Raw genomic sequence first — 11,731 nt, 5'->3', positions numbered from 1 at the left:
AACTACCAGGCCGCCCACTGACCCCACGTATATAACTTTAATAAACAAAATATAAAAGAGAAATCGTATTAGTAATATGGTAATTATATTGCCATAGTATATAAAAATAGCATATTCACATATAAATAGTATAATGATCAACTTACACTTGACTAATCACAGATAGAATTAAATAAGTAAGTTTTAAAATACGTATTTTCATACACAGACCTGCAAGCAGCTTTAAGAATTCTATTCCAGGAACATTCGCCAATGCCATGTTTACCCTCTGAAGGAACACACTTTCTCATGCCGCTAGTTTGAGTAACAACAATAATGATGTCTAATGCCTACGAAGGCCATACTGTGTCCAGACTTTAGTATGATCATTGTGTTTGTCAGTCTTCCTAACTCTATGCAGTAGGTAGCATGGTTATCTCTGTTTTATATATGAGGAAACAGAAGAACCAGATGGCAAGTAATTTTTAGTAGACAAAGAAGACTCCAACCTAGTCTTCCTCCAGAGCGGGCATTCCAAGCCTTCTGCTCTCCTGTCTCCCTAATGAGAGTTTCAGATTTTCATCATGAGTAGAGGTCTCAAAGTGGTCTCAGAAAGCAAAAGGAGGGGCCAGCAAGTGCATGAAGGTTAAGGAGTTGGACTCCCACATGGCAGACTGAGGTTCATGTCCTGGACCTAGCAGCTTGTTTTCTCGCTTTCTCTTTCTCTCTCTATGTGATCAAATTAAAAAATAATAATAATGAAGAAAATAAATCAATAAATAATTCTTTAAAAACAAACAAAGAAAGCAAAGGGAGAGACAGAACTAATAAACTATAATTACACTCCCTCTCCCAATCCTAATAAAAACAACAGTAAACAGATTTCTTTTAAAGACATATTCAGAAAGAGGGAAACTTGGAGATGGGAATGGCTGCAACGAGAGTTAGGAAGCTAGAAAGCTGATGGGTGAGCAGAGACTAGCTGACCCAAATAAGCTGAATCCTGAAGCTGTCAGGGAGGAATCGGATTACAACCACCAAGCACCCCCAAATCAACCAAAACCTATAGAATTGTTGGCACAAGGAGTCACAGAAATGGGAGTGAGGGGAGAATGCTTGAAATCAGGGAGACACTGTTTATTAGATTCCTCGATGCACACCTGGAAGTGTTCTCTCACTCTCAGTTTTTGAAAAAAGCATTTAAGAGTTCCTTCTGCATTTGGCAGAATCAGCGAAATTATCTGAGCTCAGAGCTTTAAAGTTTTAATGACAATTTCAGTTTTTAAATAGATTCCATTTTGTGCTCACGAGAATGGTTAAATTATTAAAGACTGACGAAACCAAATGTTGGTGGGAATATTGAATAACCAGCTTTCTCTTATTATGCTGCTGGTGGAACTGTGAAATAGCACCACTTCGGAGAACTGTCAAAGCGTGTTCTAGAAAGTGAAACCACATTTTCCCTGTCAATAATCAATTCCTCTCCTGGATATTTATCCAAGAAAAATCAAAGTGCATGTCCCCAAAAGATTTATACGGGAGCATTCATAACAACTTTATTCAGATTTGCCAAAAGCTGGAAATGACTTGATTTTTCATCAACAGGAGAATGACAAAAAATGTCTATATGATCTTATAATGAAATACTACTCAGCAATAAAAATGAAATTAACCACAAATCATTTAATTGCATGGATGAATCTGAAAAAACTATCTTGGGCTACAGATGCTAGGGGAAAAAAAAAGAAAAAAGTACACTTTGCATAATTCTTTTCATTAAAAGCCCAAGAACAAGCAAAGCTATTCTATGCTGATTGAATAGGACACTGGTCAGCCCTGTGACAGGAGCGGGATTCACCGGAAAGAAGCATGCGGGGCGCTTCAGTGATGACAGAAATGTCCTGTCTTGTGTGAGGTGGTGCTCGCAGAGGTGTACACGAGTGTCAGGCTCATCAACCTCAACACCTGTGACTGGCGCATTCTGTTGTCTGTGACAACGTGCCTACCTAAATACCTCCAGAGATAGACATGTGACACATAGCTCGGTCTTACAGGAAATAAAAGTTGAAAATTAAAAAGAAAAACATGAGCAGAAGTCTGCCAGTATGTTTGGGAGATTTTTAGCTTTTCTGCTTATACCCTCTCCAGTCTTCTTCCTACTTTGAAACTTCGGTGTGAGGCCAGAGGTGAAGCAGCCATATTGCAATTATGAGGATGAAAGTGGTATGCTAAGGACTGGAGAGCAAAACTGAGAAGCCACGGTCATTAGTGACCACTGAGCCCCAGCTCTAGCCCTGGGTGCCCTATTACCAGACCTCCTATTACATGAAAGACAAATCTCCAGTGGGCAAGCCTATATTTTGTGTTTCTGTTATATACTACTGAATATCATCTTTATCTTACATCTTGATGGCTGCTAAGAATCATTGATAGGTGGTAGATAGCTGCCCCCCCACAAACACGTAATAAGCTGGAAGTATGTCCACCTCTAGTACAGAATTTGTAACAAAATATATTGCTGGAAATGCTCTCCTTTGAAACAGCTATGACTGTACAGTATATCTCTTTTCTTTTCTTTTTCGGAGAGGTTTTTGCTATAGGGTGCGTGTACTCACCAGAAAGACAGAGAGAGATAGAGAGACAGAAAGCGAGAAATCACCTCCCCCCACAGGGGATGGCCACGCCGCAATCCCCTCTCCTCCATTCTCCTCTCAGAATCTTGGGCATGCATGTACTCGCGTCCAGCGTGAGTTTAAGCCACCGGGTCTGGGACTTGAACTGTGGTTGACTACATGGGAGTCCAGCGACATTGTCATTACACCAACTGCTGGTCCCTGTATCTCTTTTCATACCTGTCACTGGTTTTCCTGGACTTACGTTAATGTATAGCATTCTCAAATCATGGTTTCCCATTATTTTGGGCACAGTTATAATATATTCATAAACTTAATATTTTTAAAACTGTATGCACTTGTCTTAAAGATACTTGAATGAAGCTACCCTTGCCTTCCTTTCCTTCAAAGCCAATTTGTTCAATACAAAATAATGATGTAAGCAGTATTTACTAAGTATTTATACACTGACCAATCCGTAATTCAATTTACTTAATCCTCACAGAGAACTAGTTGAAGAGAGTAATTATGAGAAACATTTAACATCAGTGCCCTATGGTCAATATGTTACAGAAAAACAAGACCCAGAGAGATTTAGTAACATTGTAAGGAAGGAAGCCAGGGTTTGAAATGAAGTCTGACTCCAAGCCTTCCTAGCCTTACCATGTGCCATACTTTCCACTGCTGTCTACAGCAGCTCAGAGTCACAGTCATCCACCCTTGGAAATACTTAGGTGTACTTGCGGGGGTGTGTGTGTGTCCTTATGTGTATGAGTAAGTGAAAGAAAGAGAGTTCAGAAGTAGAGAGTGAGTGGAGAGGACAGGAAATGCGTGGGAGGGAAATGAAACATTGTAAATTTCTTTTAAATGTCACTACAATGTAAAATGAAAGTGTCCGTTTTGAATTGGTTCATGGTTAGAGGCTGTCAGAAATTTAAAATGGATGAGTTTACTGTTCAGGATCGTCCAGAGAACCAAAACTTACAACATTAATATTCATGTAAAAAAGGGGTTTATCTCAAATCATCACAAGGTAGAGACATCCCACCAGGCTGTCTGCAAGCTGAAGAAACCCGTGAGAACGCTGAGAAACTGGTGCAGTTCCAGGTTGCGGCCTCAAGGGGGCCCTCAGGAGGCCATGAGCCCAAGCATGCGCCGGCGCTACTGGTACAGTCCAGAATCCAAAGGCTCAAGGAAGTTTAGAATCTGCCTAGATGGGTGCAGGGGCCGGGAGCTGGCAGAAATAAACATAGCCAGGAGCTGAGTGGAGAAGCAGTGGTGGAGCCAGCAACCTGCAGGAGTAGAACACGCAGCATCCCCTAGAAAGAAGGATGGAGAGAGAGGGAAGGGGAAAGAAAACAGAATCTCCCACTTCTGTCGCTGCCAGGCTCCAGTCAGTTGGATGGTGCGCACCCATACTGAGAGCAGGTCTTCCTCTCCCTGCGGACTTGTGCCTTTCTTGTTTGCAGCACTCTGACGGACACACTTAGAAACAGTGTCTCACAGGTATCCCTCAAGCAGTCACCTTGACTCTCAAAATTAATGCTCAGGATGAATAGACTGGCTCTTCAAAACTGGATAGAGATAAAAATAAAGTTATCCTCAGGACCAGCAGATGGCGTAATGGCTATGTCGCTGGACTCCCACGTAGTCGACTGCAGTTCGAGCCCCGGACCCAGTGGCTTAAACTCATGCTGGGCGCGTGTGCATGTGTGCCCAAGATCCCAAGAGGAGAATGGAGGAGAAGGGATCGCGGCGTGGCCATCCCCCCTCGGGAGTGATTTCTCGCTTTCTGTCTATCTTTGTGGGGAGCACACATGCTCTATAGCAAAAAATCTCTCATAAATAAATAAATAAATAAATAAATAAATAAATGTTATCATTTGATATGACAAATTTCTAGATTGCAAACTTGTTCTCTCATTTAAAGAAGAAATAGAACCATAACTCACAGAAAATTGGACTTTATGCAGAAATAATGTACAAAGAAAAATTCTGTTTGTTTATTTAGAAATAGTGACTCCAGGGCCAGCTGGTGGTGTGGTGGTTAAGGTGGCTGGATCCCACATTGCTGACTGTGGTTCAAGTCCTGGACCCCAACAGCTTGAAAAAAACACACCAGGCAGTTATGTGTGCATGCCCAATATCTGAAAAGAGAATGAAAGAGAAGGATTGAGGTGTAGCCAATTCCCGGGGGGGAGGGGGTTCTCTCTCTCTTTCTCTGACAAGTCTCCATACCCTATAATAACAAAACAAAATAGTGACCCTCGTAAAAGAATAGTTATCGCAAGATTGTTGTCAGCAACTTATTTATGCATCTAACATAATATGAGCAACTTTTCCCCCCCAAGAATTTAGTGTAAGAAAATTGTTGCATGGAACTTGTCTAAAAAGTACAAGCAGACTTTAAATAATATTAATATACAAGGTTGTATTGTAGTGCATAATGGAAGAAGTAACTTTGTATTTTTATCTTGTTTTTAAAAATAAAAGTATATTGGGACCAGCAGTTAGTGTAATGGCTATGTCGCTGAACTCCCATATAGTCGATCGTGGTTCGAGTCCTGGACCTGGTGGCTTAAACTCATGCCCGGGGCGTGTGCATGCGTGCCCAAGATCCCGAGAGGAGAATGGAGGAGTAGGGATTGCAGCGTGGCCATCTCCCCTGGGGGGTGATTTCTCACTTTCTATCTGTCTCTGTCTTTCTGGCAAGCACATCTGCCCTATGCCCTATAACAAAAATCTCTCCAAATAAATAAATAAATAAATAAATAAATAATAAGTGATAAATTAATTAATATTAAGCACTTCCAAAGAAAATAACTGCATTAATATTATTTTATTTTATTTCTTATTGGTGTGTGTGTGTGTGTGTGTGTGTGTATGGTGTATTGTTTTAGACAAAGTCTCACTATGTCATGGTCTTTCCTTCTCAGCCTCCCAAGTGACTGGGATGACATGCTTGTGTCACTGCACCCTCCTTTTTCAGAAAAGGTCTTGCTATGTTGCCTTGCTGGCTGGGAGCTTGCAACCCTCCTGCCTTGCCTCTCAGGTAACTGGGATTTCAGGCACACTCCAGGACTCCCAGCTCTTTAAGGTGGGCTGAGAATTAAATCTGGGCCTCTCAGGTGGGCTCAGCCCACCAAGCAGCAGCTTCTACTGCATGCTACCATAGCTATGCCAAGAAATAAATTTTTAAACAAGAATTATTTTATTTATCTTTATTTGACTAGCAAGGGACAGAGTGAGAGAGAGAGAGGGAGGGAAAGTGAGAAACCAAGCCACCAGGTCAGGGACTTGAACTGTGCTATCCATGAGGGAGTCCAGCACCCTTAACCACCATGCCACCTGCCGGCCCCCAGAAACATTTTTAAATCTTAGCTTTTGATCTCTCTTTGATTTGTTTTGGACTAATGCATTGTGTTATTTCTGGCCAAAGATTTTTGAGACCACAGGTGTGCAGACTTAGTCCCAGACAAGAGCAAATGCCGTCAAGCAAGGAACAGGTAGGGTTGGAAGAGGAAATGGGTGTTGGCTAGACAAGGCCAATGTTAGAAAGTCACCAGGACACCTTAAGAGCTAAGTGGGGCACACAAGTATGGCAAGTAGTTGGGGCAATCCCAATGTCACCATGGTAACTTCAAGGTGTCTTACTTTACATATCTTAGGGTCCTTGGGACATTTAATTCTCTGAAATTTACCAGTATCATTTATGTTGGAAAAGTAATTGATAATTTTCTATAAAATTCCTAATTTTACAAAGTCAGAATGGACTAGAAACAGCAACCATGACTTTCAAAAGTATCTATATTAAACCTACAGCCAAGAGCACACTCAGCATGTACCCAGAAACTCAAGAACAGATAAGAGTCTGCTCACTGTTCCTGTTGTTAATAGGGACTTTGAAGTTCTGATGAATGTAGTAAAACTACATAGTGAAATAAAAGGTAGGACTGAAGATAAGAGAAGCACTCCTGTGAAGTTATTTTAGTCTTAGAACTAGAGAGACACAGCTGAGACTAAAATTCTAAAAATTAGGGGAAAAATCAGCAAAATGGTGAAGCACAAGATAAATTTCCACAGTAACTTCTCTTTGCATGAACAAAAACCAGCTAGAAAATTCTATTCATGATAGTAACACAAAAACGTGAGGTGGGGCCAGCAGGTGACATGGTGGGTAAGGCGGCTGGACTTCCACATGGCTGACCGTAGTCTGAGTTCCAGACCTGGTGGGTTTAAAATCATGCCTGGTGTGTATGCATGCATGCCTGAAATCCCAGGAGGAGAGTGGAGGAAAAGAGATTATGGAGTGGCCTTCCCTTCTTCTCGGGAGGAGGGGAGGTGATTTCTCACTTTCCCTCTCACTGACTCTCTCTGGCAAGCACACAAACCCCCCACCACCACCACCAAAAAAAAGCAAAAACCCTTAACAAAAAAAAGTAAAATAACTAGGGGGAAAAGCTAACCAAAAGTTGTGACTTTTATAAAATAAGCTATAGGGACCTGCAGTGGAATGGCTATGTCGCTGGACTCCCACGTAGTCGACCGCGGTTCGTGTCCCGGACCCAGTGGCTTAAAACTCACGCCGGGCGCGTGTGCGTGCGTGCCCAAGATCCTGAGAGGAGAATGGAGGAGAAGGGACTGCAGCGTGACCATCCCCCCTGGGGGGTGATTTCTCGCTTTCTGTCTCTCTGTCTCTCTCTGTCTGTCTGATGAGCGCACGTGCCCCATAGCGAAAACCACTCAAAAAATAAAAATAAAAATAAGCTATAAAAATAATTTGAAAGATACAAAAGAAAAGCATGCCATGTTTCTGAATAAGGGGAATAAATATTAAAAATAAATTAGTTGTTTATCAATCAAAATTTTAAATTTTTTTAGTTTAAACAAAACGATTCTAACATTGAACTGATATTAAAAGTAGAAATTAGAGATGAGAGTGGCTTATAAAATCTTAAACAAAGGGAATAGTGAAGTCAGAGTCCCACTACCACACAGTAAAATGTAGCATAGAGCTGTGCTGATTAAAACCACATGGTATTGGCAAAGACTATACAGATCAATGAAACAAAACGAGTAACTCTGCAACAGACTCCAGTATGTAAAAAAACATTCTATATAATAAAGGAAATGTCATAAACCAATGAGGAAAGCTTTTTCATCCAACAAATATGTTTGAGAACACTAATAAACTTCAGAGAAAAGTGAGATCCTCAGACAAAGAGGAACATGAATGGTGAATAAACAGGAGAAGATACCAAACTTTGACAGTAATTCAGGAAATTTAAATTAAGGCCATATTGATTTACCATTTAATAGCCACTAAATTGGCAAAATTAGCAGTCAAATACTGAATATTGAATGAAATGTGAATCAAGACAAAGTCTTGCGTGTGAACATGTCCATTGGTATAGTCATGATGAAATCTGCATGACTTTTTCTTTATTTAACTTCCTTCCATTTCTTCTTTCTTTTATGAGAGTACGAAGGAAGGGAGGGGGGAGAGAGAGACAGAGACAGGGACCAAGACAAGCAACCTTAGCAGGCGTTTCATGCAACAATCCTCTCCTTATCCTTCCTAGCCAGCCAGGATTATTGGCACAAGAGCACCTGGCCTGTGCAGGTTGATGGGGGAACCCAATCACAATCTTGCACGTGGCTCCTAACATTGAAGAGTAGTGCACTATTTCTGGGTTCTACCTTCTCTTTTAAACTTGAAGGCCCCTATTCCCAATAACTTAGCACTTTCAGTCCTAGATATTCACAACATGGAAATTCTTATACATGGACACCAGTAGACTTGTACACAAGTTCTTAGCAGCATCGTTCATATTCAATAGCAAAATATAATAAAAAAGTTAATTGATAATAGAATGGAAAACAAGTAGTGGTTTATTAACACAAGCAAACAATTTATACTAGTCAAAATAACCTGCAAAATTATAAAACAATAAATAATGTTAGGATATCAGGAAAGTCATGGCATATTTTTCTATGCAAAAATGCATCATGACTTTCCTGATGACCCAAGAGAAACAAACTGTTGAGGATAAAAAAGTAGGTCATAGACTACTATAGTAGGATAATATTCTTTTAATATTTCAAAACCAGGCTGGCCCTGGTGGCCTGGTGGTTACGGGAACTAGATTCCTCATGGTCAACTTTGTGGCTTGAATGCTGTCCATGAAACTCCTGGTTAGAAACCATGCCGGTGAGTGTATGTGTGCCCCAAATCCTGACAGGATCAAGAAATGGAAGAGAAGGTATGACCACAATCTTCCTCTCCCTCTTTTTTCTCTCTCTTTCTCTTTCTGTCTCTCTCTGCTCAGGGCATAAACTCCATGGTAATTAAAAAAAAAAAAAAGAAACTCAAAACCAGTTATTGTAAAAGTAAATAATGTATTATTTAGGAGATCATATGTGTGACAAAAACCAAGATAGAGGCTCCCAGCTGCACAGAGACTGACGAGCAGAGCAGGCAGACAACAGGGAAGAAGGTGGCAGAAGGTCGAATGGCTATAATGCTCTGCTTCCTGGTTTGACATGTGGGTTCAGGGCTGTCATTTTCTTGTTATGCTTTGTGGCATCCATCATTTTTGAATATATCAGATACTATATAATTCTAAAATTAAATATATATGAGAACACACAAGAATCACACTAGGTTAAAATATCCTAAAATTGGGAACCAGCAGTTAGCGAAATGGCTATGTCGCTGGACTCCCACGTAGTCGACCGCGTTTCGTGTCCTGGACCCAGTGGCTTAAAACTCACACCTGGCGTGTGTGCGTGCGTGCCCAAGATCCCAAGAGGAGAATGGAGGAGAAGGGATTGCGGCATGACCATCCCCCCTGGGGGTGATTTCTCGCTTTCTGTCTCTATGTCTTTCTCTGTCTGTCTGGCAAGCGCATGCGCCCTATAGTGAAAAAACTCTCAAAAAAAAAGGTAAAAAAAAAAAATCATAAAATTAGTGATCTACTTTCTTAGAGATGAAGATTATTGATGATTTCTAGTTTCTGCTCTGTATTACCTGATTTTTTTTTAAAAATGGAGCATGTATTACTTGTATTTGAAAGCTGTGTTTTGAAAACCTCAATAAGTGAAGTTTGATTATCATGGTAGAGTATAACACAAGTAGAATTATTCCAGAACTCATGAGAAAGCTAATTTCTTATATTTGGTCATTTATATTTGTTTTACACTTAATTTTAAGAAACAGAGCTTGATCTGGCATGATCTAGTTCCTTTTTTGGGTTGTTCTATATCTCAGAGTGCTTATTAACCTATTATTTATCCAAATTCATTTTTGTGCTAAGTAATGAAAAAGGATTTGAAATTACTTAATGGTTTTCTACAATGACAGCTGCTGGCTTGGGTAGTCCCAGCCTCGTGGTAAACACTGGCATGTGTTTAATCTGGACTCAACCAGCAGCTGATGCACAGCATGCTCTGTTCTTTGTATTTCTCATTTTTGTGATTCCTTTGATCAAAATCTGATGATGAAAAAAAAAAAAACAATAGGATCCATGGCAGTGGCAGCTGGATTGAATTCAAAAAGTTGTTTAAAGCATTGTCATAGTTCAGAAAATGATTCCTTTCCTTGGAACCAGATCCAAATTCTGGATGTTAAAGGAGAGAGAACTAAACATTATTTTATCTATTCCTAGTGAGAACGTGCTGACACGGCACAACTGATAAATATTCAAGGTGAACCCCCTGAAGCCCACAATCCCAGGGTCATCTCAGTCAACACGTGCTGGAATGTCTTCCTCTGTCACAGAGAAAATACTCACTTTTTCTGCTCATGGGATATGTAATTAGATCTCTTTCTGGAGGAAACATATGCCATCTTTCACTATTTAACTTCACTTTTAAAAGAAAACAATTTGATCCAAACTCTTCTTGTATGAGGGTACTTCAAAAAGTTCATGAAAAAATAGAATTCAAGTACAAGTTTATTTGGGTGAAAAAATTGAAATCCATGCATAGTTTTTTTTTTTTTAAAAAATACATTTCCATGACTTTTTGAGGACCCACCTCCTATAAATGAAATCATCTAAGCTCTACGCAACTTCCTCAGCCGTGAAGTGAGAGTAACTGGAATATCTGCCCATCTCACTCTGTAGAGTGGTTGAGAGAATCACAGAGCTATTTCTGGGAACCTGCTCTGGAAACTCCATCTGTTTACTACATCTGCATTTGTCTACCTTTTGCTCTGTAGAGATGTCATGTATGATAATTAGATTGATGGCTCAGATTACCACCAGAATGTTCCCACCCTGGGGAAAACCATTTATTTACATGGAGGTTACAAAGAGAAAGTGAAGCAGTTTGTGGACTGTTGCTTGTTTCGTGAGCAGCCCCATCCTACAGAACTCACAGCCCTCTGTCTTTCCCCCACAGTCGAGCAGTCTGGCTACCACTGCTCAGTTTGGATGGCCATCCGTAAAGCAGACGGCCGGTGTCTGCCCACTCAGCTCTACAATCTCCAGACACAGATTTGTCTACCTCTGCGTTCCTCAACCACGGCCAATATTGTTCCCCATTTCCCAGGAGCATACAGCAATGTCTGCGGGTACTGTGGGAATGCCACAGCTTTGATGATGGCACTACTGGCCTCTGACAGGTGAAAGCCAGGAATGCTGCTAAACATCCTACTAGGCACAGGGAATCCCTCTTTCCCAATCACAGTTATTCAGCCCCAAATGTCAATAAGGCCAAAATCGAGAGAGCTTGACATCAGTCAATACTGGGCGAGTGTGAAATGGCCCAATTATTCTGAAGGGGATCCTCCATCCCACTTGTACAGAAGAGTAACTGACTTTGAATGGAATTCAAATGGTCCTACTTGCTTTGACTCATGGGTGCCATCTCTCACAGAGTTTTAATAGAGCTAATGTGTCCATTCCTTTATTTATGCTTTGTTAGCCCCCAGAGAACTGAGCCAACGGAACGTTTTGATATTATATTCAACTGCAGTTGAGTAGTATTCTTGCCCTAAAAAAATATTCCATGTTCTCTATATTGAGTCTCTGCAATTGGTTCCTCAGTTTTGTTCTGAGCCTTGATATATAAAGTAAATGTCTGTGGGAAAATGGAAACAACAAACAAACAAATAAGAAAAGCTCCTACTTAAGACT

The sequence above is a fragment of the Tupaia chinensis genome, unplaced genomic scaffold (genome assembly GCF_000334495.1).
Source record: "Tupaia chinensis unplaced genomic scaffold, TupChi_1.0 Scaffold000097_1, whole genome shotgun sequence".
NCBI classification, from domain to species: Eukaryota; Metazoa; Chordata; class Mammalia; order Scandentia; family Tupaiidae; genus Tupaia; species Tupaia belangeri.
This window is presented reverse-complemented; position numbering follows the sequence as displayed.